This window comes from Pongo abelii, chromosome 12 (genome assembly GCF_028885655.2).
Source record: "Pongo abelii isolate AG06213 chromosome 12, NHGRI_mPonAbe1-v2.0_pri, whole genome shotgun sequence".
Lineage (NCBI taxonomy): Eukaryota > Metazoa > Chordata > Mammalia > Primates > Hominidae > Pongo > Pongo abelii.
This window is the reverse complement of record NC_071997.2, coordinates 37,389,700-37,417,389: the sequence shown is the minus strand read 5'-3', so window position 1 is coordinate 37,417,389 and position 27,690 is coordinate 37,389,700. Positions and strand designations below refer to the sequence as shown.

At 37.5% G+C, this 27,690-nt stretch overlaps 1 long non-coding RNA gene across 1 annotated transcript in view; it reads left to right on the top strand.

Annotated features, from left to right (window-relative positions):
• LOC134759663 (uncharacterized) overlaps positions 1 to 27,690 on the top strand; it is a 164,798-nt gene that overhangs the window by 116,185 nt on the left and 20,923 nt on the right. Inside the window, exon 3 of the long non-coding RNA XR_010136212.1 lies at positions 9,320 to 9,408. This is a non-coding gene — a long non-coding RNA (uncharacterized LOC134759663). The remainder of the gene's footprint in view (positions 1 to 9,319; positions 9,409 to 27,690) is intronic.

The window sequence follows — 27,690 nt, the reverse complement described above, 5'->3', positions numbered from 1 at the left end:
CATGCCTGGAATACTGAAGATCCCTCAGAATACATTTTAGTGTTACCATAGCCCGTGACCACGGCAAATGAAAAACTACAATAACTCAATCCGAACAGGACTATGAATGGCCCAGATCCTTCAAGAATGAAGGTTTGGGTAATCCTGCTAGGTAAAGAACCCTGGCCAGCAGAAGTTCTTGCTGAAGGCAAACAGCAAATACAGAATGGGTAGTGAAGGAAGGTAGTAGAAAGATAAGCCTTGACCATATGTCCAGTTACAGAAATGAGGACTGTAATTGTCATGAGTATTTTCTCTTTATTTTGTTATGAATACATTTGTGTATACATACACATACTATGCAAAATGTCTTTCTTTTCTTTCCTCTCTATTCCTTCATCATATAACATAAGATACATTGACTTTATATCAGTATTTAAATATTGTTAATTTTACATCATAGTATTTAAATATTGAATATTGGAAGGAGAGTAAACATCACGCCTCTTCTTGGGAAAGAATTAGCACACTTTTGGTTGTATATGGGATAGTTTATCATGTTAGGTGGAATTATGATTCTGTTATTTTCTCTATTTGGAGGTTGATTTTTGCTTCAGGAAATGCATATGGTTACTAAGTTTACAAGGGGTGGGCTTGTGATGGTAGATTTTATGTGTCAACTTTACTGGGTTACGGGATGCCCACATAGCTGATAAACAGCTATTTCTGGGTGTGTCTGTGAGGGTTTCATTTGAATAAGTAGACTGAGTAAAGATTTCCCTCATCAAGGGAAATGGGCTTCCTCCAATTCATCAAGGGTCCAAATAGAACAAAAAAGGCAGAAGGAAGTTGAATTTTCTCTCTCCGTTTGAGCTGGGACACATATCTTCTTCTACCATTATATGTTAGTGTTCATGGTTCCTAAGCATTTAGATTTGCACTAGGACTCACATGATTGGCTTCCCTGGTTCTCAGGTCTTCAGACTTGGACTGAATTACGACCCCACTTTTCCTGGTTCTTCAACTTGCATATAGTAGATTGTGGAACTTCTGGGCCTCCATAATCTCATAAACCACCTCTCTGGAGATCTCTGACTAATATACATCTTAATAATGATGTTAGCTGTTCCAGGAAATATTCATCATTCAGGCTCTTAGATTAGATCTTGCCCACTCCTGAGTAATTGGTTCATATCTTGTTCTTGTTAATTGGTAGCTCTGAAGGTCTGTGTTGGAATTGTGCTCTAATTTTGGCTTCTACACATACTGGAAATATTTTCTCTCTTTCCTCAATTATATCTGAGTTTGCAGTGGTAGAGATTCTTATATTATCCATTTTGTTTATACTACTGTCTACAAGCCAATCAGTACAAATGTCAGTTCCCACAAGGATAACATATTTGCTCTCCAAGTGACAAAGACAAACTGTGATCAGAGCTGCAGATTTGAAAGGCTCTGAGTGAATAGAAAAGGTTCTTCCTTTCCTTAAGAGTGTAAATCTAAACTTCTCACATTGATGCATTTGTATTTTTAGACATGTTCCGGAATATAAACTTGTTGATAAAAGTCTATTTTTAACTTTTACATAGGATATGCAGGTGTGAAAATAACAGGAAAAAGTTATTCCCTATGAAGAGATTGCTAGGTGTTTCCTTTCTTACTTTCCAGTACTCTTCTTTATTGTTTTCAAGAATGAATCCTACAAAAACATATTTGAAAAGTCAGTTTCAACTCAGTCTCTATGTTCAAAAGACGAATTTTTTTAAAAAATTCGACAACCATGGGCATGGCTAAAATCTATAGCTGAGGGATGATTTGTGTTCTGAAAATGTAACATAAACAAATAAATCAATTGAGGCATTATTTCAGAAAATGGCACCTTACTTTTTGGGAGGTAATTCAAATTATGGTATATAATCAGAAGCCTCTAAAACCCCATAAAACATTGTAGTTACACTACTGAGTCCAGGCACTCCCTCTAAATGTGTCAGTCCTGGCTCCAGTATTGCCCAGTTTACCAGTCACTGCAGAGGGATTTGTTTGGCATTGGGTGCTGCAGAAACTAAGAAAGAATGTAGTATCCTCCAGCAAAGAAGGCATTTCCCAGATTTTATAATAAGAAAGTCATCAGAAAGATGGTGCTCACATCTCAGCCAGCGATACTGAACAAGCTTCTGATCAACTTTCCACCTGAACTGATGTGAATTTTATGGCCACATATACATGCAATTTGAATTAGAAATTATATGCATACGAAATCCAAATCACTTAAGATGGGCAGACAGCAACAAATATTATACAGTCAATGTATTATCTGGAGACTGAATGGTTCATGGTGGAAAATTACTTGCAGTACTATAAAAGAGCCCCCTGTGAAGGCAGAGACACATGAGTTCAGGGAGCAGTGATGGGGGGCCCCTTAGGTCAGATGGGAAACCAGGCACCTAACTCTAATTGGAGGGTCTAAGAGCTGCAGCTGGTTGTCCCTACACTGGACTGTAATGTTTCATTTATTCTTATATCAGACTCAATAGATAAAAGTTTCAAAGTACTCCAATATGGTCTTCATGGAGTTTGACTACTATGGCAATGTTCTTCAGCATTTTACTGCCCACCACCTGCTATGGGCTGACGAGACTGTCTAAGCAGCTCGATCTAGATGCGGTCGACAGTCCCCAGGAACTCTTTTTCTAATACTGAGTCATACAACTTATTCGCAACTTTGATGTTCTCCCATCTTAAAGTTTTTAAGTAAGAGGAAGAAAAAGGGCCAATGAAGCGGCCTAGAGAATATTTCTTTTTACTTCTAATTATGCTTCATAACCGGCCTTTGAATAAACCAATCTGCCTCCAAGGAGAGCTAGGCCTTTAATTAGTGTTTTGAAATCCTTTTTGAAACCAGGATAATAAGGTTCTAAATTTCCAGCTTTGCTTCTGAACTAAATCCTTGAAATATTTTTGAGTGGTTTCATAATTTCTTTGTTCTCCACTCCTCAGCACTAATTCATTCTCTTTGCCTAAATTACTCTTATTACCTAAGATGCTTTTAGAATTAGGAAAGTGTCTCAGTAGATGTGACTGCAATTTGTAAGTGGGAAGCTCAGCTGACCTCACCTTCCATTTAGCTCATAGCATTTTTTAATAAAAAAAAATCCACCTTTCATTACTGCTAAAGAAAAAACAGCAGACAAAGCATTAAGACATCCCGACTCCCAGGACAGAGACCCAAATGGCTTCATGTAACAGGTTACAATTCTGTTATCCAGCTTTCTCCAGCCCTCAGATAGAAGAACTGGACTAGTATATTGCCACCTGTATATCTCCTAGAATTAGACTGAATAATGATCTGCATTGCATCAAGTGCTCTAGATATGCAGTGTTATTTCTAAGCTTCTTGTGAGTTTGCAGTTTATTCAGGCATGCTCTCCTTGAGACATGACCAATAGTTATCAAAGCCAAAGAGCAGATAACATTTTCCATGGGCATTATTGTGGTACCCAGCTTCTCTCTTCTGGTACCACCCTACAGAATTAGGTGCTATTATTATACCTATTTTAAATATAGGCAATATGTATACGTGTAGGAGGGTTGTGGTTTTGCTTTATTGAAACTCCGTTACATCTCCACATTTCTAAGACATTATGCTGCTGATATTGATAAAGAAATGCTACTCAATTCCACATTCTTGCTGTGAACCACAGTTAATTTGAGAACTGAGAATCCCCTAGAATTGTCACACCCAACAGTGGCCACTGGAGATCAGAAACATTCTTCATAAATTATGAACACCGAAAGAGGAAAGAAATTCTTAAATTAATTACTTTTGTTTATGAGCATTAGCTTCAATATTTTGGGAAAAAATATTCACTCATTACTTATTAATTACAGAGATTGTTCATTAATTTTGAAGAGAATATGTACCTTTATAATAGGAATCTAAAAGATTATTAAGAGATCAAATTATTATACTGAGTATAATAACTTGAGTACAAAGATTATTAAGAGTACAAGTTATTATACTGAATTTTACAAGAAGGGGATAGCTGACATCACATACTTCCAGATAAGATACATTGCCTCCAATGTGATATTACTGCCCAAAGTGTTTAACATTAATCTAACCTTAAAACAAATTGGGGACAGTCTAAAAAATTAACTGGCCTTGACTCCTTAAAATGTCAATGGCATGAGAAACAAAATAAGCAAGAAAACTGTCTTAGATTAAATGGTATTAGATGGAATGCAACAATTATGTCCTGAATCTAGAAAATTAATAGCTGTAGAAGTTATTTCTTGAGGAAACTGAAGAAATATGAATTATGATTTCATATCATATGCTAATATGCTACATATACTATCACCTTTTGATTTCTTAATTGATTATGATGCTGGGGTTATGTACAACAATATTCTTATTCTTAGGAGACATAGTTTTATATGAAGTATTTAATGATCAAGAATCATATCTTTGACTTACTTTCAAAATGATCCAGAACTGCCCATGCATACACACATACCTGAGAATCTGACAAAATGTTAATACTTATTAAACATAACCAAAGTGTATTTGACTGTTTATTGTATTATTTTTAGAGGCAAGTTGATCTTATTTATTTTTCATAGACAATGATGTGGTTTGGCTGTGTCCCCACCCAAAATCTCATCTTGAATTGTAATCTGAATTGTAATCCCCACATGTTGGGGGAGGGATCTTGTGGGAGGTGATTAGATCATGGAGGCAGTTCACCTATGTTGTTCTTGTGATAGCGAGTGAGTTCTCATGAGATCTGATGGTTTTACAAGGGGCTTTCCCCGCTTTGCTAGGCACTTCTTCCTGCCACCACGTGAAGAAGGATGTGTCTGCTCCCCCTTCCATCATGACTGTAAGTTTCCTGAGGTGTCCCCAGCTATGTTGAAATGTGAATCAATTAAACCTCTTTCCTTTATAAATTACCCAGTCTCAAGTGTGTCTTTATTAGCAGCATAAGAATGGGCTAATACAGACAATAATGGTATATATTTATGGGGCACAATGTGATGTTTTGATGTATGCATACATTGTGAAATAATTAAATCAAGCGAGTTAACATATACATTATCTCACATACTTATTATTTTTTGTGGTGAGAACATTTTAAAATTTAATCCCTTGGCAGTTTTGAAATATACCCTACCTTATAATAATACACTAGGGTCATCATGCTGTGCAATAGATCTCAAAAACCTACTGAATTATTCTTTCAACTTTTCTGTAGGTTTGAAATTTCAAGACATAAAGTTGGGGGAAAATCAATTACTTGTCATTGGTCATTGAATTGAGGAAATGAATGGCAGTGTGTTATTCGACTTTCTGAATCTTTACTTTTGCTCACAGGCTTTGTGGTAGAAAACAAGCACCCCTGCAGTTTAAGACAAGAATGAAGTTTTCTTAATTTTGCACATAAATATGTTTTCACAATTTTGCTATTTTAATCCTTCAGTACGTATGCACAAGGAATTTCAAAGCTTTTAAGATAAAACATTTTTATTTCAGGATTTTTCATCTTCAGGATTTGTTTAACCGGGCATTAATAGATACTTCAAGAAAACCCATGTGCTGTGCAAAATAAGAAACAGATGCAGTAGTTCACAGAAGAGTCAGCACTTACAATGTGCAACTTTGTGAATGTCCAGGGACGGACATTGGAACCTATCAAATTGCATGAGGCATCAACCCATGAGCAATTCTCTGCTCATGCACTAATCACACCTGGGGTGACTTGTCAATACCATTAGTCACAACTTGGAAACTTAATGACAAGAGTAATTTATGAGGCACTTATAGAAATAAAAATCAATTGAAAAATGAATTGCTTGCCTAGTAACAAATGATAAAATTAAGCATATCTATTACCAAAAAGTCTAGGTAAAGGAGAGAACAATAAAATGAAAGTATAAAACATGGCATATGCAGCCATAAAAAATGATGAGTTCATGTCCTTTGTAGGGACATGGATGAAATTGGAAATTATCATTCTCAGTAAACTATCGCAAGGACAAAAAACCAAACACCATGTGTTCTCACTCATAGGTGGGAATTGAACAATGAGAACACATGGACACAGGAAGGGGAACATCACATTCTGGGGACTGTTGTGGGGTGGGGGAGCGGGGAGGGATAGCATTAGGAGATATACCTAATGCTAAATGGCGAGTTAATGGGTGCAGCACAGCAGCATGGCACATGTATACATATGTAACTAACCTGCACCTTGTGCGTATGTACCCTAAAACTTAAAGTATAATAATAATAATAAATTAATTAATTAATTAAAAAAAAAAACGAAACAGGTGACCTTGAAAGACTGAAGCATGGGCTCCACTGCTGTAAAGCCATCCTGTGGGGTTTTTTTCTGTGCACATTTTGTGATCTCCTCACGTTTCTCTACTCTAGCCCAGGGTGGGATGTTTAGAAGGAAGCAGGCTCCAAGTGCTATGGACTGAATTTTGTCCCCGCAAAATACTAACTCCCAACCAGATGGTACTTGGAGATGTGGCCTTTGGGAAGTAATTAGGTTTAGATGAGGTCATGAGCAGGGGGCTCTCATGATGGTATTAGTGCCCTTATAAAAGGAGATATCAGAAAGCTCACTCTCTTTCTCTCTCCGCTATGTGAGGACACAGTGAGAAGGTGGTTGTCTGCAAGCCAGAAAAAGCGCCCTCACCAGAACCCAACCATGCTGGCACCCTGGGCTCAGTCTTCAAGCTTCCAGAACAGTGAGAAAATAATCTTGTATTGATTAAGCCACCCAATGTATGGTATTGTTATGGCAACCTAAGCTGAAGGAGACACCAGATAAGGAAATGCTGGTGATATTTTATAACAAATGCAAATATCAGCATCTGGAAGAACTACAGCAGGTGGTAAACATTACCCTGTTTTTCATTCTCAGGGCATATATTTGATTATATATAGTGATTAGATTTTGAAAGTTGAGCCTTCCCTTTAAAAAAGACCTTTAGGGAACTTGTCTAATAAAAGGTCATTAAATATTATACTAGAACACAGCAGCCACAGCAATACAAATACCAAAGTGAGCATCCTAAAACAGCACACTGCACATAGGCTTGCAATCTGGCACACCAACTTTGAAACAAAGCACTCTCCAGTGCTAAAAATAAAACAGTTGTTGGACTGTGTCGGCCCAGAGAATGCAGGGGATTTTTTAGCCATAGGACCTTGAGTATCATTACAATCCTCTAATTGCTTATTGGCTCAGCAAAGTTAACGAACAGTTGTTCTGCAAGCCCAGGCATTCACTGATAAGCAGTTCCATTATTTCTTATTCCTTGTGAATGCACAGCTGCTGTGATAGCATCTCCATCAAGTTCCAGTGTAATCCCTAACATGAAAGCAGATGCCAAACGTCAGCATTGGACATCACCCCTCCCATTGCACATTTCCTACGGCAGCACATTTATCTCTTCAATGAAAAATCTATGCATAACTTAATCAAGAACATAAAGTTATGAACTTAAAAAGGTATTTTTAATTCATAAATAAAATAGTTTATTTTTTAAGATTTTGAAACTTATAAAAACCCACATAGAATTCTCCTGCAATCTCATTCAAGAGAGAAAAGCATTATTAAAATGTGGGTTTAAAAACATCTGTTCTTTTCCAGTATTGACTACTTTCATTACTTTTAAAAGTTCAAATTTCAATGGACTCAGAAAGAAATCTGCTTGCATCAGAGTCAAATCATGTAGAATTATTACATTGCAATGAGTAGTTTTCCTGTGCTCTCAAATGCCTCTTTAACAATGAAGAGGTTCAGGAGCATTTTTTCCCTCTAACTACAGAATTAAGCTTCGAAGCTCTCTCTCAGCCTCTCCCTGGTCAAGGTTATGAGCCCTCTTGAAAACACCTAAGGTGTGTAAGCACAGGAGATATGAGCCTCAGCTCTGACTGAAATAATAAATACCAGTGAGACAGACACTACATTAATTCCTTCTCTTCAGATTTTCTGAGATTGACTATTTCAGTTCTTTAGCCAAAGCCTAGTGAACATACAAAGCAAATAGAATAAATGCAACAAGAGAAAGCAATATTTTAAATAATGTTCGCTATGTCTGACACTCCTGAGATATTACCTACCTCCTCTCGGCCTGCCATCTAGTTTTCTGTCTTAGTGAATGTCAACATCTCCAAACACCGAACAGGTGAGCTGGCCAGAAACCTGGAAGGCCTCCTGGACACCTCCCTGGCCTTCATCTTCTCAGGTCAGAACCTCACCACCTTACATCACAGTTATCTCTTCAACATCACCTACTCTATCCAGTTCCCTTCATCACCACCACCTTGGTCTAAACTGCATCACATCTTACCTATGGGCTGCTTTCCTAACTGGTCCTTTTACAGCTACCTAACCTACTATGCCTTTCAATCTATTTTTACCACCATGGTCAGAGAGTTCTGCACAAAACACACCTTTGATCACTTCTCATCCCAAAGAGTGCCCTGTCCACAACTTTCCTGTACCTCTCGCAATTCCCTCCAGCCATGCCGGCGCTCCTGCAGCTTCATTCACCTCCATGCTCTCTCTTCCTTCAAGGACTGTACACATGTTCCCTCTGTAATTTTCCTCTCTCACATCTTGACCTCACCTCAAACAATACACACTCTGGAAAGCCTTGCCTGACCCCCCAGCCTGGATCAATTCTCCCTATTTAGTAGACTTTCAAAAAAGAAGGGAGTCACCTTCTAAGTAGTTTACATCTCTGCAGTTACTCATTCATTTGTGTGTTAATCTGGCGAATGCCTAGTTCACCCACGGGTCTATGCATTTCTTAAAAGCAAGGATAATTACTGTTCTGTTCAGTTTTGTTTCTCACCGTAGTATCCCACAGTTATATCATAGTCTCTGGCACATAGTAACTGCCTAATAATACTGCTTGGCTCAGCACACGAAGAGCTTCATGAATAATAAATCCAGAAGTAATTATGATGAGAGTTTTGTATATTGCTGAAATATGTGATTGACTTGGTTTAAAAAATGATTTCGTAGAATAATGTTTCTGATTAACATTTTCATTTATTGACTTATCTATTGGTCTATTTACTTCAAAAATATTTATTTGTAAAAGACAGTGACAAATCCTGGCAAAGGGCGAAAAATGAAGGCTTCTATGAAGCTTGAGCAAAGTAGGGAGGATAAGAAGAGTCCTATACCTATGAAAATATCTCTAATGAGAGGTAGTTGGTAATGACTTCCTAAAAGATACAGACGGCATACCTTCGAAATTCAGAGGCAGATTCACCAAGTAGAGGTTTGTTTTTTGTTGTTGTTGTTTTTTACAGGTTTGACCTTGGAAGTCCTCATGGAGAAAATTGCACCTGAGCTGGACCATGAAAACTGAGTAGGATTTCAACAGATAACAATGGGAGAAGTAGGTGAGATTTGTTGACTTGTTTTGTTTGTTTTCTTTTCTATTTTTGCTGCAAAGAGCCATTTATTAATGCAGTTTGAATTTTTAACACAGGAATGAAGACATTTGTCTAATTCCATGAAAATGAAGTAAAAGAATATTTGTTATCAAAACTGCTTCAGGAAATCAAGAAATTATAATCAACGGAGAGAGAGGCACCAGGGTGAAAAACAACATGGGGGAAAAAAAAAAGAAACTTTATAAAGGAAAACATGTTAAAGCACTTTAGAAATTGTGTTCCCAGAAATGAATTCGGGAATAATCGGTTTGCAGGCTGTGCACGTCCAAACAAGATGCCATACTTAGGCCTAAGGTGGGAGCAGCAAGAGTGGAAAGAAAGGGATGTGTCAGAGAAATACTGTACAGAAATGCACAATAGATTGAATTTGAAAAATGAAAGGGAGGAGTTCGAAACCCCTATCCAAAGGCCAGGAAGAAGGAGGTGATGTGAAGAAAAGTCGGAAACTTCGGAGAATGTTTTTGAAAGGTGGGGAAACAGCTTTTACTTTTATTTTTGGCAAGTTGTAGCTCCCCTCATCATTTCTGCAGCCAGTTGAGAGACAGGGCTCTCCTGTGAAGGTTAGGTGGACTTTTGCTCCAGGAGAGACTAGTTGCAGCTCCAGGAGAGACTAGTCGCAGCTCCAGGGTTCTGCAGGCCATAGCATCAGCACTACCCCAGGCCACACAGCTGGCTGTGATGATTGATGTAGGAGTCTCTTGTGAGTCCAGAAGTCCAGAGAGAAAACCAGGCAGATGGGGTATTCATCGTGGCACCACTCACGAAATTCTGCCTCAGTGGGAATGGAGTTCCTCAACCTGCACTACGCATTACATTCAAATTTGGAACTTTTTGTTCTTTTTCTTTGAGACGGAGTCTTACTCTGTTGCCCATGCTGGAGTGCAGTGGCACAATCTTGGCTCACTGCAACCTCCGCCTCCCAGGGGTTCAAGCGATTCTCCTGCCTCAGCCTCCCAAGTAGCTGGGATTACAAGTGCGCGCCACCATGCCCAGCTAATTTTTGTAGCCTCATGCCCAGAGATTCTGATTCAATTAGTCCAAGATGAGGTCTACAAATGAGATTTTTTAAAATAAGTGTCCCATAGAGTCACGAGGATCGATTATGAAGAGGTTTTCATAGAACTACTGAGCCATGAGCTGAAAAGAGATAAACGGACACTATCTCTAGGCCAGGACTTAGGGACAGATGAAGACGCTGAAACCGCAGACAGAGAGCGCCTCATGACTTTTCTATTACTGCATCCTACTCATGTTTCCTGCTTAACACTTTGCACAATTTATAATTAAATATTTATCTTTTCGTTCATTGTCTGCCTCTCCCATTAGACTGTTACCTACATGAGATCTGGGATCTTGGTTTTTTATTAACCACACTAGGTTTAATTAGCCTAGTGACCACTGGCCACCTGGAACATAGATGATATAAATATTTAATGATGGATGAATGGACAAATCCAATTAATTACCTAGCTATAAAGTAAAGAGGTAGCTCTGCATAAGAACATTATTCTAGGAGGTAATAAAATTCCCTTACAGCCCCAGGCACTGAAGTGAATAACTGTAGATTGCATTTATAAGATGGACCATCTGCCCAGAATAGAAAGAATTTGTCATGCATTGATCTCAGCCAATCAGCCTCAAAATGTATTCAGGTGCATAATACCTTGATGCCATGTTGATCATTAGCATAAAGCAACTTTTTCCTTTTTATGTTCTAAGAAGACAGTTTTCTTGCCAAAATAAAAATGTAGCTCCATGTAATATGTATCTCTTCATCTTAACATTTTTAGTACATGACACATTTTTAAGAAATCACATTTAAAGGAAAAAAGAATTGTCCATCAATTTATTTCATAATTACTGCTGGAAGGCAGATTCAGATAGAAAGAAGACACTGAGAGCTTTTAAATAATGGTAAATGGAAAGCTTAAAACGGAAAAGTGTTTATCTAAGTTTTCTTTTCTTTGAAAAATTTGAGAAAACAAATCACTCTTGAATTTAACTTGGTGCAGCTTGTTGAACAGGGTTGTTCCTCCTTAGGATGATGGAGGGAGACCTACTGATTCACCTCTGTGAGCTCATTGTCGTTAGCCACATCCTGCGGGACTCTCAAGAGAGGTACCTTACAGGCAGAGATCCAGTGTGAGACAAGTCCATTTGCCCTTCCTGTTTGGATCTGATGCTGGTTAACAGGCCTAGCTACACCACAAGGGGATAGGAAATGTAAGGCTTGTCTAGATGAACACTGAAAGAAAGTCCTCTGGATGAAGCTGGAATTAGAGTCCCTAACTTTAGTTTTAACTGAGTTACTCTTTATTCTTTCTGCTCTGTAGACTCCATGGCCTTAAATTTTTAATGAGTTTCATGTATGTGAGATTATCAACTATAGATCTGTCAAAATACACTCTTAATACCTTTGTATTTCAGTTGTTTCTGTTAAAAAAAGTAACGCGTGGGTAAGTTATAAATACTGCTAAGCTTACTGACTTCGATGTTCATTTTCATCTAAATGAGTCATGATCTCCAAAGGTATTGGGATGTCACTGGGCATCTTTTTTGACTTTTTTGTTTTGTTTTGTTTGGAAAACCAACGAGAAGTAATTTTTGAGTTCTAGAACAACGTTTCTCAAGCTGCATATGCTGAAATGACAGTATTTAAATTTTCTTTTCACTTATATAAAATATATAAAAATGAAATTTCTGGAAAAAATTAAAAATATAATAAAACCTCATTTATTTAGTAGATTCAACAGATGGAAAAATTACTCTCATTTATTCAAATGGCTGTAAAAGTTTCTTAGGCTCATATTTTTGCTTATCTTGTCTCAGAAAGGTGACAGTTTGTACACCAGCACCAGGCCATAGGCCACACTTTGAGCTGCACTGTGCTAAAACACCTTCTAGAATCAAGTGAAAACATTCTTGTGGAAGCATGCTTGTGCTTAAAAAGAATTAATTTGTGGCATTCTTTAGCTGTTACAGAGAAACCTGTTTTCACATTTTCTTCCTTATCTGGTGGTTTTTACATCATAATCCCAGATTTAGCTCTACAAATTGCTAATCAAGAGCAATGATCTGGAGAGTTCACTGTCTGCCAACAAAGATGTAACACTCATAGCAGAAAATGTTGTAAATTTTTTCAGATAGCTTTTTAGAAATTCCTAATTCATTTTCCTTCTACTATTTCAGTGGAGCAGAACATCAAATATTCTTAAGTGAAATAAAGAGTCAGAACATTTTGTTTGATCCAGATTTATTTTACTTGCAAAAAATGATCCCAGTCATTTTTCATTAAGTGTGTTGGCTTGGGGGCAGGGCACTGTTGCTTGTCCAATTAAGAATGATTTAGCCTTTATGGCTTTATAGGTCTGTATAGCCAATGTCAAGAGGCAGATTTTGAAATAGGCTGTGACATTACTCACGGTCTAAAATACCAAGCCAAATAATTTAAACACATTTCTTTTTTGACTGAATAATATTTAGTCAGTCCTGGGGTTTAAAAATAGTTCAAATTTTGACATTATTATGTTAGCTGTTTAGCCCCTTTCCAAACAAGAATGAATCAGGGACCACATTCATACAGTTGACAAAGATTCCTGGTGAATATATCACCATTCAATTATATTGAACACTGCCACATCAGTTGATAAAGTGACAATGAACCCGTCTCTTTCTCCTGGTATTGCTACCAAATCCATGTAAGTGACAGATGCAGTTACCTCTGATACCCTTAATGGTAGTTACTAAATTTTCTGTATCAACTATGATGATAACACAAAATTTCTCATTGCTACTCATAGTTAAGCACAGTGTTTACCAGGGAAAAGAAATAGTCATACACACACACAGATTCTTAAAAATACAACAAATAATACCTGCCTGACATTAAGCTTCTCAGAATGTTTTTCTTTCTTTCCCAACTCTCACTAAGAGACTACTGAGCTGAATGTTAGCTCAGGGTCTAAAACTGAACATCTTTACTATGACACAGAAGACAATGTTCTCAGCTGCAGCTTGCCAGGTTCTCATGTTCCATAATGATGACTGAAAGCACTCTTTGACACAAGAACTTACCAAATATGACTTTGAACATTTAAGTGGGTCATGACCCTAACTTTTAATTTTTCTTACAACCATGAAGATTGAATTTCTGAAAATCCTTTTTCTTAAAATTTCTCTTTCTGAAGCTTATAAGATACTTTTATTTTTTAATAAAAATTACACATATTTCTTTTATGATGATAATACTGCATGTGAACTCCGGAGGCATGAATCACTTATCCTAACACCATGCTAAATTTTTCCATTTCTCTAATTCCTATTATTCATAGATCTCAGAACTGTTGAATTACTTGAATTTCTCCTTTCCCTGCTCCCTTTCACATTTGGATTAGTTTGGTTAACAATGGCAGCTGATTTTCTACTTTTATATTTTGGCAAGTTCAGCTGAAGTTTGATGATGCAGAAATTACTTTTTCTCTCTATTTATCAGGGCAAGGAATCTGGTTTGTGCAATCACCCCTCATTACCTTATTTTGTCCATGACTTCATCCAGACTCTTTTCACAGAACACTATAGCTTTTCTTAGACAAAACTCCTCCTGCATCCGGACGTTGTCCAACAGTTATTCTGGTCTGTCAGCTTACAGTGTGTAGGCTATTACTTTATAATGTATCGAGAGACATAGTTTCAGCTGTATGCTATGTAAGCAGAGCCTCAAGCATAATTAGATTCCTGAAATCCTTTTTTTCAACCTACAAACGTACAGGTTAAGGAAGCATGAGCCCAAGACTGCCCAAAACTCTAAAAGGACTAAAAAATACCTATCAGAAACATTTTGCCAATATATTATGTGAACATATACCTTACCATCCAAACTAGAACACTGCTGTGAATAAAAGGAGCCACTATTATTGAATTAGGACAAGTGTAAACAAGAACCATCCTGCATGAGCCAGGACATATGGTCAGCCTACAGATCTATGGTATAAAAGAATCCACAAGATTTATCTACATTAAGATGTATCTACATTATTTACCTTTTATTTATCTACATTGTTTATCCTTTATAGCTTGCTAAATCCCATCTTTTGCGGTATTTAAGTAGCCAAATTGCTGCTTTGAAGTCAAAATATAAAGACTACTGAAGATTTCCCTGTTCTAACCACTGCTAGGTTTACTTAGTACAGCTCCCACTATGCACACATGTCATCTATAGTTTGCCAGTCTTATTCTTAGCTTGCCACAGTGTCATTGCCCTGTGTTATGGTGCATACCTTTCCCCTGTAATTACCAACTTAGGTTTTCAAACATCTTGACATCTATTAATATTTTACCTGAGTTAGCCCTTAGCAGAGAGTTCTCAAAAGTAAAAGAAATGCCAAAAAAAAAAAAAAGAAAAAGGTAAAAGAGAAAGAGTGAAAGAAGGAAAAAGGAAACATACAGGGAGAAGAAAGAATCAATGGAGGAAAAGAAAGAGGGAAAGATGGGAGGAGTGAGGGGAGGGAAGAGTCAAGAAAGGAAGAGGAAAGGTATAACTGTGTTTATACAAACATCCACTGTGAGGAGCCCTCTGGAATGATGGCCTCCTGCATAATGTTTTCTATCAGCAGAACATAATTAAATTAAAATAATTCAGAAATAAAATGTTCTTTTTTCACAAAGAAAATACCTCTTTGGAAGGCATTTAAGAAGTTATCTTTTTTTTAAGAAGACAACATTAATCATTGTAACATTTTCTGTACTAAAAAGATTTTAAAATGGAAGTTTTCAGCACAAACACTGAATCCAAAGGAAGGTCATCAAAAGACAAGGGCTATAGAACACAAGAGGAAATTGGCAGAGGTTCAGTGAAAGAGGGCATTGGGTCCTGTGGAAGAATGTAGGGACTCACCCACAGGTAAGGAGCCATAGGTGGGCATATACAGAGAACCTCTTTCAAGCTATGTCTGGATTGAGACATGCAATACATCAGTTTGTCTTTATTTCTTGTCTCAGAGCAAGTGAAACAAAGCGATTGAGATAGGATTTAGTAAGCTAGAAAAGGCCCCTGTGTGTAAATAGTGTATATAATAAATTTGATGAGAGCAATGCTTGGTTTCTCTTATGTCATATATCTCTAGGTTCAATTGTCTTTGGGTAGAAGAGATGAGGTTTTCATGAGCTAAGAGGCTGAACACCCCAGGGTATTCTGACAAAGTGGCAGAAAAAGAAAGGAATCACTAAAACCAGTTGCCTACAGAGAAAGCAGGTAGAGAAGAAGCTGTTACATTTGATTGAAAGTTTTTACCAAAAAATAAATAATTCTAGGTAGTTTCACGTTTTCTGAAATATTGAGGTTGGTATAGGATGTTACGACATTGGATGGAAATGTGAATGTGTAATGGTAAAGTGGATCAGAAAAGCCAAAATAAATGTGAGGACATTTTCCCTATTTTAAAATAATAATGTGACATTTTCCCTATTTTAAAATAATAATGTAACACTTTCCAACTTACTTGTTCCCCATCCTATTGCAATCCAAAGGGATTAAGGTGGGGAAGGAGCATAATTAGAAGTGCTTACTGGAACTCAGGTCCTGAAGTCATAAAAGCTCTTCTTATTTTTTCTTTTGGTCAAAATAAATAGTAATATGGTATTTTTCCCCAAGGCTATCACTATAGCAATATTTTGAGGCAAGCTAAATTTGAGAAGAAATACTTCAATTTTAAATTCAATGTACTGCAGATAAAAGACAACAGGACATTTCTCAAACTTTAGTGAATCTGATAAAACACACTGGAGGTTTGCTTTTTAAAAATGTGAATTCCTAAGTCACCTTTACAAAGATTCTGAGTCTCCAAGCCTGAGATGCAGCCAAGGCACCTGTATCATTAACTTTTATTGTTTCTGGTGATTCTTCTTCAGTCTGCATCATGCTGACTTCCCACACCATAATCCTTTGGCCCATCGGACCCATGGACAGCTCCCTGTAGGCCATTGGCACCCACCTCAAGCTCAAAGCTCTAGATTCTCTCTGCACAGCCTAGAGACACAGGGGGTTAACACTGGAAAGTGACTTTTAAATAATGGAGAATGAACACCAGTGGGTAAAGCTTCCTGCCTATAGTCCTTTGAGAAATTATTTCAATGCACATTCAACAGTTACTCAGAGGGGTTCTAGTAAGACTAAGGTCTGGGTATCCACCATAGTAACTTTTTTGTATCTCTTTGTCCTTTTTTCAACAATTCACTAATTCTCTCTATAGTCATGTCAAATCTGCTGTTTAAACCACCCACTGATTTTGCTTGTTTGATCAATTGTATTTTCCTTTTCTGAAAGTTCTCATTGGTTCTTTTCCAAATCTGCCTGCTTATGTTTAAAAGTATTTTATTGCTTGCTAATTGATGTGGTTCCATTCTTTTACATGGATTTCTGACATAGTATTTCTATATTATATGTCTCAAATTGCAATTATCTGAAATCCTTGAAGCCTTAAATCTGGTGCTCTTGTTTCTGCTCATAAAGCAAATAAGTTAGGAGAGATATTTGCCTTCTTTATCAGAAGTAAGTGTCACAAAGTCAACCACTTCATTTATGTTGCTTAACACTTCAGGTCTAATGATGAAAAACCCACATTTTAAACTAACTAAATTAACCTAACATTTAGTAATAATTAGGTGACATTTTTATAAACTGCAAAACAAAATAAAAAAGGGCAATATCATTATTTTAAATAAGCTAATTAATTTTGTGACATCCGGTATGTATTTCCAGTCTGATGTCTCATGTTTCAATATTCTAATTCTTCGAGATAGTTTCTACAAAGTTATGTCCAGTGTCTCATTTCTCTCCTTTGTGCCAGGGCATTGACGTCTACACAGAAAGTATTCCCCTAAGTGTTGTGTTAGTACAAACGGCCAGATGGAGAGTAACAGGAAGCAATGCAGCCCAGCCATTAGATTCAGTACTAACATTGTAGGACATTTTTTGAATAAATTCAAAAATTCCCCAGGATGTGGCAATAAAAAAGGACAGGACACTGGTTAAACAAATATGGTTTTGTTAATGTAAAATATTCCAAATGCTTAGCACTCTGGCTTTCCTAAGGGTCAAGGAAGGCATTAATTATGTGCATTCCTGGATCTAAGGGACCTGAGGGCTTCACTTTCTGCCTCCTCCTTCTTCCATTTTATTCCCATAGAGCTTGGCACCATGCTGGATAAGAACAGAAGAATGATCTCCCTGGTGTTGGACAACAGAGGCTGCTAGTGTTATATCTTTTTACCATGAAATAGCCTTGCCAAAATGAGTTTGGCAACATCCTAACATGTATCATGTGAGGTACTCCCAATCACCATCCCAAGCTACCCTGGAAATGCCCCATCGTGCCCTTTTGTAAAAGCTCATCACCTTGGCCACACTGCAGAGAAGGAACAAAGCACAGAGGGCTCATCATTCCAGCAGGGAGGAGTACTTCTGTCCTGACCAGGTAAAACTCCAGATGCTGCCCCTCTGACAGCCCCCACCCACTCCCACACATGGTGATTAATATGTCCTAAGAGGCACAGTGGAATATTGAAAAGAGCAGTGAACTATGATGAAACAGACTGAATTCAGGTCTTAGCAATGCTGTTGCACTGGGATTTGGAGATGGTCATTGACCTTTGAATTTCACTTTTCTTATCTGCTAGACAGAGATAATCATTTTTCTCCTCCTACCTGACAGGGTTGTTTTAAATAGCACAAGATGTTAAATGCATTGTAACCAGAAAGTGTAATACAACTGATTCTTGAACAATGCAAGAATTAGGGGTGCCGAACCCTGCACAGTAGAAAATCCATGTGTAACTTTTTGACTCCCCCAAAACTTAACTACTAAGAGCTTACTGTTGACTGGAAGCTTTGGGAATAACAAAAACAGTAGATTAACATAGATCTTGTATGTTATATGTATTATAGACTTTATCTTACCATCAACTAAGCTAGAAAAAAGAAAACGTCATTAAGAAAATCAAAAGGAAGAGAAAATATATTTACTATTCATTAAGTGAAAGCAGATCCTCATAAAAGTCTTCAACTTCCTTGTCTTCAAATGAAGAGAAAGAGGAAGGGGAGGGGTGGGCCTTGTTATCTCAGAGGTGACAGAGGAAGAAAGGATGAAAGAGGTGGAAGGGGAAGCAGGAGAGGCAGGCACAGTTAGTGTAATTTTATTGAAAAAAAAATCCATGTACACATGGATCCATGCAGTTAAGACGTGTGTTGTTCCAAGGTGAGCTGTACAAATAAATTTTAGCAGCTGTTTTATCTGAAAAATACAATAATTATATTATATAATATTACAAAATCACATTATTCAATAGTAATGACATCTGTTCCAACAAACTCACAATGTTATGAAAACCAAAGTCAGCTCTGGTTTTGGTTCATTCATTTATTCAAGCAGTGACTGTAACAGGAACCGGGATGAACTTGAATAATCAGAGCTGAAGATTAATGTGGAATTCCTTCTTAAACAGCAAAGCACCATGCGGATGTAAGGTCTTAAAACCGACTCAGAGCCTTGGACACAATTCAGAAGCAAAGTCCACACTGAAAACTCAGCTAAAATCATGCAAATTAACATCTTTTTAGCTTTATGAAAGAAAGATAAATTACTGTATAACTGAAGACTTTCTCCTGGTTATATACTACAAATAATAAGTTAAACATCGTTAAAAATGTGTTAAACTTTTATTTAAACATTAGTATAATTGGTGCATAATAGTTAACTAAACCACACAATATGACATCCAGAAAGGTTCTACTAAATTAGAGAGGGTAAAAACAGTAGATATAACCAAATATTTTAAATTCTACTTTAACATCTAGCCTTCATATGCAAATCAGCAAACATGAATTAGCCTGATGCTCTAAATATGAATCCAAGAATGTGTTAAACAGTGGTGCTACAAGAGGTGCTAAGACAGATAGACAATAGCAGATCAATGCATTCTGTCCAGCAGGTGAGATATTTTGCTGTTTGTTAATTCCAGCAAAGAATGGAACTGATATTTCTGTGTCATGAGCAAAAATATACTGGGGACATATGCAGAGTAGAAATGAGGCTGGAATGAATGTGAAAATTAAAGGATATCTAAGTGAACTGAAATTCCCTTCACCTGGGAACTATACACATTAAAAAAAAATAACTTGACTGTGAGTTTACTGCTTTCTTGGCAAAATTAAGAAATCAAGGTCCCTATACTGTTAAGGGAAGTTATAAGGCTAATAAAAGACATACATAGTATTACAAAGCAGCTCAGTCATTATCATCAATCAAATAATTATGAGAACAAAATAACGAGATGTTGATAATATCCCTGCATTGTTTCTAGCCAGTCCTGGAAAACTCAAGATATTGTTTTTATCAGCCCTGTGAGATGAGATTGAGAGCTCAACTGGAAAACCAGGACCTCAATCGGTCACCTTATTTTCATGCTGCACCTGAAGAGAGCCTTACTCTCACTTCAGACACATCCACCCACTAATTATCCCCAGTGTATTCACTTCCCCTATCAAAATGCCTTCTGGGGTCTCAATAATTCATACAGAAAGGACATTATTAGCTCTGCACAGTGATGCACACCTGTAGTCCCAGCTAATTGGGAGTCTGAGGCAGGATGATGCTTGAGCCCAGGAGTTTGAGGCTATAGCATGCCAGGATGGTGCCTGTGAAGAGCCACTGCGTTCCATTCTGGGCAACATAGCAAGTCCCCGTCTCTAAAAAAGGAATAAATAAATGAATGAATGAATGTTATTATCTATATTTTAGTTTTTCATGTATCCCCATAGAGACTAGAGAGATAACCTTTCAGATAGCATTGCCCACACTGCCTACCGCTCCACTGCCACACACCTCACTGCATTCCTAACCTACTCTGTAGAGGCAGCCACTTGAGCTCGCTGCTGGTTGGTCACCTCTATTTCTATGAATAGTCACTGAAATGACTGAAACTCTAGGTGATTAAAGCTGCTTAGTCTTCCGAGGTCTTAGAGAGTGAAAATATGGCATCATCTCACACTGCACATTCTCCATATGTTATGCAATCAAACATTTCAATAAAGTAGCAAACGTGACATGTTGGAACAATTTGTAGATAAAATACTGTAAATAGCTTGCTACTAAAGACTTGGCCTTTGTCACCTACATTTCTCACCTTACATTTTTAAATTTAGTTATACCAAGTTGCTTGTAAAATCTGTTTTCTATTGCTGCTGTTTCTTACTGATTTTACTGATTGCCTTTGTTAGCATTTTTTTTTTTTTTTTGACAGAGCCTTACTCTGTCACCCAAGCTGGAGTGCAGTGGTGTGATCTCAGCACACTGCAGCCTCTGCCTCCCAGGTTCAAGTGATTCTCATGGCTCAGCCTCCCAAGCAGCTGGGACTATAGGCACACACCACCGTACCCGGTTAATTTTTTTGTATTTTTAGTAGAGATGGGGTTTCACCACGTTGGCCAGGTTGATTTTGAACTCCTGCCCTCATGTGATCCACCCACCTCGGCTTCCCAAAGTGCTGGGATTACAGGCATGAGCCACTGCGCCTGGCCCTTTGTCAACTTTTTCATGTGGTTAACTCATTGTGGAAAACTCAGCTCAGCACCATCTCCTCTTCAAAGCTTATTCTGAACCTCTCAGGTGAGCCAGAGGATTGTCTCTGACCTCCCCTATAGCCCTGAGCAAACTTCTCTACCTTTACCACCTGGGACTGAAATCACTATGCACTCCTTCAAAAGGAAGAGGACTGCAGATTCTCCTTCTTTGTACACCCAACACACAGCACAGTGCATGTTACAGACGTGGTGACCAATGGCTACTTCTTGACCTGAAATGAAACTAAAAACAAGGGAGGAGTAGCCAACTCATCAACAGCCTCTAGTCCACTTTCGTCTTTCCAGAACCAGCAGCTAAGTCCAACCTCATCAACATTGAAGGTGCTACCCTTGAGGTTACTGTGCTGGAGTCAGCCACTCCTTGTGGCACAGATATGCACCTTTCTTCCCTTTTAGAAAAGAAACTTTAAATATGATGCATGAGAGAAAGCAAATCTTATAAAACTCTATCCTATCATGCCCAGGAGTCATGCTTATTGCAGAGAAAATGGCTCCTGGAAAGACTGGATGACACTGACCTTTGGAAACTGACATTTTACTAGAATTTAATCCTCCCTGGAATTCGTACTTCTGCTTCCTCATTCCAACATTCCAATCTATCCTTCATTCAGTACAAATCTTTTCAATACCTTCTTACATGTACCCTAAACTATCCCTCAGGTTTCTTTGAGACTCGCACCAGTCAATTTTTAAAAAAATCTATTCAAAGAACTTAATAAATAACAAATAAGACTGGTAAAACTGAACATTCTCTTGTAATTCAAAATTTGTCATAAGATATCTTGACCATTCAAGCAAAGAAAAATAACTAGGTTTTAAGCTAGCTGGGCCCCCTGACCACATTTTGTACTTTAGCTCCTCTTGTTACTGACTCAGTCTGTCTATAATGGAATAGAAATTATGATGCTGCCTTTATTCATGTATTTATCATGAATCTTATTTTCTTACTGGCCAATAACAGTTCTTGTGGCAGGCTCAATTGTATAGTATTTGAAATAGGCAGAAATATTATTGTTCTTAATTTAAGACAATTTAATGCATAGGTATAGTCAACACTTACTGAGATGTAAAGATTAAACAATTCTAAAATAAAATATTTTGGGTAGATATTTTATTTTTGCTTAATTTTTGAGAGGGCATAAAACACATACAATTGTCATCAGGCTTTTGTAGAGAAAAACAAATGCATGCTAACTAAGCATTGCATAGTTTACAGAACACTCCAAAGAAAGGGTTATGATCAGGAGTTTTCTGTTTACTGAAAGCAGAAGTATTGATTCCATTGCAAAATGCAATTGAAATTATAGACTGTTGATTTATTCTACTTATTGACTCTTTCTACTTATTTTTCCCCAAATTTATAGATTTTAAAACAAACACTAGGGCAATGCAAAATAGCAGCTTTCTCTTCAGCTTGATAGAATCTTTTCTTGCCTGCACAAAACTTCCCTGATTCTCTTCGAGGCATTTTTAACGGCATTTAAGCTTCATAGAAAAGTTAAAATTGCATGCAGGTATGAGAAAAGCACTGAATTCTTTCTCATGCCAATCAGCAATTTTCCCAGAAGTGCTGCAGAGTTCCTTTGCTACATTTTAGGATCACCTGAAGCAAAATTTTCTTTTTTTTTTTTTTTTTTTTTTTTTTGTGTCTTCATTTAGGTTATCTTTAATTTCTTTCACAGGTGTTTTATAATTTTCAGTGTACAGTCCTTGCATACCTTTTTTTTTTTTTTTTTTTTCTTTTATTTATTTATTTATTTATTTATTTATTATTATTATTATTATTATACTTTAGGTTTTATGGTACATGTGCGCAATGTGCAGGTAAGTTACATATGTATACATGTGCCATGCTGGTGCGCTGCACCCACCAACTCGTCATCTAGCATTAGGTATATCTTCCAATGCTATCCCTCCCCCCTCCCCCCACCCCACAACAGTCCCCAGAGTGTGATGTTCCCCTTCCTGTGTCCGTGTGTTCTCATTGTTCAATTCCCACCTATGAGTGAGAATATGCGGTGTTTGGTTTTTTGTTCTTGCGATAGTTTACTGAGAATGATGATTTCCAATTTCATCCATGTCCCTACAAAGGACGTGAACTCATCATTTTTTATGGCTGCATAGTATTCCATGGTGTATATGTGCCACATTTTCTTAATCCAGTCTATCATTGTTGGACATTTGGGTTGGTTCCAAGTCTTTGCTATTGTGAATAATGCCGCAATAAACATACGTGTGCATGTGTCTTTATAGCAGCATGATTTATAGTCCTTTGGGTATATACCCAGTAATGGGATGGCTGGGTCGAATGGAATTTCTAGTTCTAGATCCCTGAGGAATCGCCACACTGACTTCCACAAGGGCTGAACTAGTTTACAGTCCCACCAACAGTGTAAAAGTGTTCCTGTTTCTCCACATCCTCTCCAGCACCTGTTGTTTCCTGACTTTTTAATGATTGCCATTCTAACTGGTGTGAGATGGTATCTCATTGTGGTTTTGATTTGCATTTCTCTGATGGCCAGTGATGGTGAGCATTTTTTCATGTGTTTTTTGGCTGCATAAATGTCTTCTTTTGAGAAGTGTCTGTTCATGTCCTTTGCCCACTTTTTGATGGGGTTGTTTGTTTTTTTCTTGTAAAGTTGTTGGAGTTCATTGTAGATTCTGGATATTAGCCCTTTGTCAGATGAGTAGGTTGCGAAAATTTTCTCCCATTTTGTAGGTTGCCTGTTCACTCTGATGGTAGTTTCTTTTGCTGTGCAGAAGCTCTTGAGTTTAATTAGATCCCATTTGTCAATTTTGGCTTTTGTTGCCATTGCTTTTGGTGTTTTAGACATGAAGTCCTTGCCCATGCCTATGTCCTGAATGGTAATGCCTAGGTTTTCTTCTAGGGTTTTTATGGTTTTAGGTCTAACATTTAAGTCTTTAATCCATCTTGAATTGATTTTTGTATAAGGTGTAAGGAAGGGATCCAGTTTCAGCTTTCTACATATGGCTAGCCAGTTTTCCCAGCACCATTTATTAAATAGGGAAGCCTTTCCCCATTTCTTGTTTTTGTCAGGTTTGTCAAAGATCAGATACTTGTAGATATGTGGCATTATTTCTGACGGCTCTGTTCTGTTCCATTGATCTATATCTCTGTTTTGGTACCAGTACCATGCTGTTTTGGTTACTGTAGCCTTGTAGTATAGTTTGAAGTCAGGTAGTGTGATGCCTCCAGCTTTGTTCTTTTGGCTTAGGATTGACTTGGCGATGCGGGCTTTTTTTTGGTTCCATATGAACTTTAAAGTAGTTTTTTCCAATTCTGTGAAGAAAGTCATTGGTAGCTTGATGGGGATGGCATTGAATCTGTAAATTACCTTGGGAAGGATGGCCATTTTCACGATATTGATTCTTCTTACCCATGAGCATGGAATGTTCTTCCATTTGTTTGTATCCTCTTTTATTTCCTTGAGCAGTGGTTTGTAGTTCTCCTTGAAGAGGTCTTTCACATCCCTTGTAAGTTGGATTCCTAGGTATTTTATTCTCTTTGAAGCAATTGTGAATGGGAGTTCACTCATGATTTGGCTCTCTGTTTGTCTGTTATTGATGTATAAGAATGCTTGTGATTTTTGCACATTGATTTTGTATCCTGAGACTTTGCTGAAGTTGCTTATCTAAATGCCCACAAGAGAAAGCAGGAAAGATCCAAAATTGACACCCTAACATCACAATTAAAAGAACTAGAAAAGCAAGAGCAAACACATTCAAAAGCTAGCAGAAGGCAAGAAATAACTAAAATCAGAGCAGAACTGAAGGAAATAGAGACACAAAAAACCCTTCAAAAAATAAATGAATCCAGGAGCTGGTTTTTTGAAAGGATCAACAAAATCGATAGACCGCTAGCAAGATTAATAAAGAAAAAAAGAGAGAAGAATCAAATAGATGCAATAAAAAATGATAAAGGGGATATCACCACCGATCCCACAGAAATACAAACTACCATCAGAGAATATTACAAACACCTCTATGCAAATAAACTAGAAAATCTAGAAGAAATGGATAAATTCCTCAACACATACACCCTCCCAAGACTAAACCAGGAAGAAGTTGAATCTCTGAATAGACCAATAACAGGAGCTGAAATTGTGGCAATAATCAATAGCTTACCAACCAAAAAAAGTCCAGGTCCAGATGGATTCACAGCCGAATTCTACCAGAGGTACAAGGAGGAGCTTGTACCATTCCTTCTGAAACTATTCCAATCAATAGAAAAAGAGGGAATCCTCCCTAACTCATTTTATGAGGCCAGCATCATCCTGATACCAAAGCCTGGCAGAGACACAACAAAAAAAGAGAATTTTAGACCAATATCCTTGATGAACATTGATGCAAAAATCCTCAATAAAATACTGGCAAACAGAATCCAGCAGCACATCAAAAAGCTTATCCACCATGATCAAGTGGGCTTCATCCCTGGGATGCAAGGCTGGTTCAATATACGCAAATCAATAAATGTAATCCAGCATATAAACAGAACGAAAGACAAAAAACACATGATTATCTCAATAGATGCAGAAAAGGCCTTTGACAAAATTCAACAACCCTTCATGCTAAAAACTCTCAATAAATTAGGAATTGATGGGATGTATCTCAAAATAATAAGAGCTATTTATGACAAACCCACAGCCAATATCATACTGAATGGGCAAAAACTGGAAGCATTCCCTTTGAAAACTGGCACAAGACAGGGATGCCCTCTCTCACCACTTCTATTCAACATAGTGTTGGAAGTTCTGGCCAGGGCAATTAGGCAGGAGAAGGAAATCAAGGGTATTCAATTAGGAAAAGAGGAAGTCAAATTGTCCCTGTTTGCAGATGACATGATAGTATATCTAGAAAACCCCATTGTCTCAGCCCAAAATCTCCTTAAGCAAAATTTTCTTGCTTTTTATTTCTTTTTAAGAGCTAGCACTCACAATGTGCTTAGTCTCATTATGCTACTGAACTGACAGTCAGAGTCCAGTATTTTTTCCCAGGTACCCACTGAACCAAGGGCTTTAAGAACACTTTCTCCAAATTGTACATGATTATATGCAAAGTACTCACACTCCCTTTCCTGCTTGTACCAGTTTTAATAACCTATATCTGCCCAGTATCATATGGGGAACTTTCTGTTTCTTGTAATTGAGTTACCTTGTCTTAACAAAGGAGATAATTCAAACCATGTAGATTAAAAATTTCTTAAATAAAATTAAGGTGATAATGAAGAGAAAAGATAGATGGGGTATGTGTACCTTTCCCATGAAATAACAGAAAAAATGTTATACCTAACAATAGCTTTGAAATATGTTGGTGGAATATCATGAAGTACATAGTTTGAAATGTCAGTTAAATAAATTCAGGCTAGAATCCTTGTGTGAAAATATACTTGTTGTGAACCCTCTGGACAACTGAATCAGATAAATAATTTTGGCCAAAAGTATAGTGATGGCTCCAGAGGAATCATGCAAATTAAAATGAGGGATCTTTAAAAAATATTCACCTGTAAAGATTAGTAAATTTCCAATTAGAAAGCAACCCATGAGCTGTCCCTGCAAGCACTACTCGTTCTAACTATTTCTCTGTGCTTTCTGGTACAGAAGGAAGCTGAAAACTATGTTTCCCTGAATTCTGTGAATCTTGGTCTACTAATTACATGCCCTCTTTCAAGATTTGGAAAATGGAATCTGATTACAATGTAGTTTTCTATACTTTTGGAAGTTGTTGCTGGCAAGAATGGTCTTGTGGAGATGCTGGCGTCTTCTGAGCAGTGTCCCTTCCTCCCTTCTTATATCTGCATGGGCAGTTATCACTAGAGGGCTTCCTGATCCTTGCATCACGGTGATGACAGAGTGCACTTGCAGTTACCACTTCCTGTGGTTGGTCCTCACCAACCACTTCCCTTTTATAGTAGTCAGTTTGTCCTTGGTCAGCCAGTGTTAAGGGGCAGTTCCAGAAGTAATTCCTGAAGACACAGACTAGAGAATATTCCTGTAGCACATTTTTTTCAGCACTTAGTTCTCTATATTAGAACCACTTATCCTTCCCAGGGTGGTTTGTTTTCTGCAAATGCAACTTGACTGATCTACAAAAGCAACAGAATACCAAACACAAAACATGTAAGTTCTTAAAAGGAATACACTAACACAAAACACTCAATGGGATAAGGATGAAAACAAAGGAAGTATTAAAATAGAAAATATAAGACAAAATTTTAAGAGTTAATATCAAATATTTATTCTATTAAAAATAAAGGAAGCTGTGTGTGGTGCCTCATGCCTGTAATCTCAGCACTTTGGGAGGTCGAGGCAGGAGGATTGCTTGAACCCAGCAGTTCAAGACCAATCTAGTCAATATGAGGAGATCCTGTGTGTTCAAAAAAATAAATAATTAATAATAAATTAGCCAAGCTTGATGGCACATGCCTGTGGTCCCAGCTACATGGGAGGCTGAGGTAGGATGATTGCTTGAGCCCGGGAGGTTGAGGCTGCAGTAAGCCATAATCAGGCCACTGCACTCCAGTCTGGGCAACAAAGAGAGATTCTGTCTCCGAAAAACAATACAAAACTGA